Source organism: Arvicola amphibius, chromosome 3, assembly GCF_903992535.2.
Source record: "Arvicola amphibius chromosome 3, mArvAmp1.2, whole genome shotgun sequence".
Lineage (NCBI taxonomy): Eukaryota > Metazoa > Chordata > Mammalia > Rodentia > Cricetidae > Arvicola > Arvicola amphibius.
In genome coordinates this window covers 99,917,374-99,920,612 of record NC_052049.1, presented here as the reverse complement: position 1 = coordinate 99,920,612, position 3,239 = coordinate 99,917,374, and the positions used below count along the sequence as shown (strand labels likewise).

Below are 3,239 nucleotides of genomic sequence, written 5' to 3'. Positions count from 1 at the left end.
TGCCTGAGGCTAAAGTGAGAGTTTTGGATTAATTCTGTTGGCAGAGAAAATCTCAAAACATCCAATTATAGGCTGTCCTGTGGTTATTAGTGGTAACTCTAATGAAGGCTTATAATGAAAAAGAGCATGCTGAGCAGGATAAATTACGAAATGTAAATTTTGAGGATAAAAAGAGCACGAGGAAGTGGAATAGAGCTAAATCCTATGTTCAAGGAGAAAAATGGATTAAGAAATGGAATAAAGTAAGTGGTGACCTCAGGGCAAGATCTCACTCAGCTAAGTTTCCAACTTGTAAAAAGGACCTGAAAGAAGAGCTTAGATCTGGGTGTGGAGGGGCACACCTTTAATCCAAGAACTGGGAGGGCAGAGGCTAGCAGATCTGAGTCTGAGGCCAGCCTTGTCTACAGAACAAGTTTCAGGACAGCCAAACTTAGGGAGTTTAAGATGAAAAACTGGTGAAGATGTAATTGAATGAAGGGGCCATGTTCCAACCCCAGCAAGCAGCAGAACTTGGAGCTTCAGCCATGTGGTTCTGGGTTTAGAGTTAAGGAGAGAAGAAAGGGGTTCTAGAATAAAGCCACTGAGGCTAGGCATGTGTCAGGGTGTCCCTGAATGGTGTCCCTAGTAGAGAGGTCTTTGCACGAGGCTGTGAAGGTAAAGCCTGGATTGCCTTTGAGAATCCAAGATGTTTGAGATGCCAGAGCTGTGGGTACCTGCCAACAAGAGCTGCTAATGGGGAATGACATCAGCTCAAGAGAAAGAAGTGTGCTGCAGTCAACAACGCTGAATGGAGGTGGAGATGCGGAGAGCATTTTGACATCAGACATGGAGTGGGGTTTGCATAGCTGGTTTTCAGTCTTGCTTTGGTCCAGTATTTTCTCACTATGCTCCCTTCCTGATTTTGGAATGGTAATGTAAAATATATATCCTGTGCTATTGTATGTTGGAAGTATGTGATTTTTGCTTTTGCTTTTTACAGAGGGATTACATTAAAGAGATTGCTGTGAGTCTCAGAAGAGACTTTGGGACTTTAGACTTTGAGACAAGTGTAGTGAGGAGCTGCAGGCTGTGTTCCTGCCACCCAGCTCCCAGCTGCCTGGCTAGCTTATGCCCCAAAATAACAACACACAAATTGTATTCTTTTAAACACTGCCTGGCCCATTAGTTTCTAGCCTCCTTACTGGCTAACTCTCACATTTTGATTAACCCATTTCTAATAATCTGTGTAGCACCACAAGGTGGTGGCTTACCGGGAAAGATTCAGCATGTCTGACCTGGTGGCGGGCTTCATGGTGACTGTCTCAGAGAGGAGAGGCATCTCATCTGTCTGACTTTCCTTCTTCCCAGCATTCTGTTCTTTCTACTCCACCTATCTAAATCCTACCCTATCAAAAAGCCAAGGCAGTTTCTTTATTAACCAATGAGAGTCCTCCATCAGACAAGTTTGAGACTATCAGGATTTTTGAAGTTGGACTGAATGAATTTTTTGGCATTATGATATGGCTATAAACCTTTGGAGACCAAGGAATAGAATGTGGTGGTTTGAAAGAAAAATGGCCCCCAAAGGGAGGGGCACTATTAAGAGGTGTGAACTTGTGGGAGGAAGGGTGTCACTACTGAGGACTTTGAGGTCCTTTTTGCTCAAGCCTCCCTCAGTGTGACTATCAATTGACTTCAGTTGCCTACAAGATGTAGGACTCGCAGCTCCAGCACCACATCTGTCTGCATGCCACCATGCTCCCCACCATGCTCATAATGGACTGAACCTCTAAAACTGTAAGCAAGCCACCTCAATGAAATGTTTTCCTTATAAGAGTAGCCGTGGTCATGGTGTCTTTTCACAGTAATAGAAACCCTAACTAAGACAGGCCCCAAGGAATCCTCCAGAGGGACTCCGACCACATCGATGCAGAGCCAAGTCACGTTGGATAGGAAAAGAAGAGACTCTGGGTTGACAAGTGTGGGGTAGCAGAAAGGAACTGGCCACTGTCTGAATCATCTGTAGTCACATTCAGAACAAGGCCCTGGGCTTCTGCTACAAGATGAGATCTGTGTATGCTCACTTCCCCATCAATGCCATCCTTCAGGAGAACAGGTCTTTGTTGAAATCCGAAATTTCTTGGGTGAAAAATACATCTGTGTGGTTTCGGATGAGCACAGGCATAGCTTGTTCAGCCCAGAAGGATGAATTAATCATCAAAGGAAATTATATTGGACTTGTTTCAAATTTAGTGGTTCTGATTCAGCAAGCCACAGCAGTTAAAAACAAGGATACCGAAAAAGTTTTAGATGGCATCTATGTGTCTGAAAAGGGAGTAATAAAGCAGGTTGATGAGTAAACCCTAAGTTTTCAGGCTCCAGAAACAAGATCCTGAATTATAAGTATAATTTGGGGTATCATTTGGAGCAATAAAAGACTTGTATTGTTTTTTTTTTTTAAAAAAAAAAAAAAAAGCAGGTTAAACAGACGGCAAATCAGCCTTAGGTGTTAAGTGACTTCGAGGAATATTCTTAACTCTGGCTATGAAGTCCAGCCAAAGCTCTAGTCTCCTAGAATTAAAAAGTTTTTCATCATATTACCACACAATGTGCACATATCCTCTATCAAAGATGTTACCATTTTCCCATTTTAACACTAATGTTAATTTAACTCTCTAACAGAGAACATTCCACATATGTTTCCTATGCGCCAAGCACAGTAAGTGCCATGTAAATATGTACCGGCTCTCATATAAATATGCATGTTTGGAGTATCACTCCAACCCTCTATGGTAGATATTACCATTTCCACTTCACAATAGAGAAATTGAGGAATATGAGGCATACGGAAGCTTGTCCTGTCTTCTAAGGAAGATAGCAGATGATGCCCCAACAGTCTGCTGGAGTCTCTGGGGAATAAGCTAGGGCAGGTTGAATAATGGCTATCAGAAGAGGAGGTAATGAAGGCATGTCTCTAGTTTCTTACGAAGTAGGAGAGGTGGCCTGGCAGCTATCCTGGAGGGTGCCCAGCCTGGGAGCTCTCCCTGTTCCCAGGGAGGAAGAAGATGGCAGGAGTCACTGCTTAGAACAGAGGCTCTGGATATCTGAGCTCTATTTCAGTAAGAGACATGTTAAAGAGCATAACATAAGGGCAGAGGCAGACAAAAGGCATGTGGCTGGAGACCTGGCAACGGGAGACCCTGGAAGGAAAGACTCTCTTCTTAGCACTCAGCCCTTGACCAGAATGACCACAGGACACC

The 3,239-nt window shown here is 43.6% G+C and overlaps 1 pseudogene; it reads left to right on the top strand.

The window, feature by feature from the left end:
- Window positions 1-732: 732 nt before the first annotated feature.
- On the top strand, window positions 733-2,339 carry LOC119809304 (annotated as a pseudogene).
- Window positions 2,340-3,239: the final 900 nt, after the last annotated feature.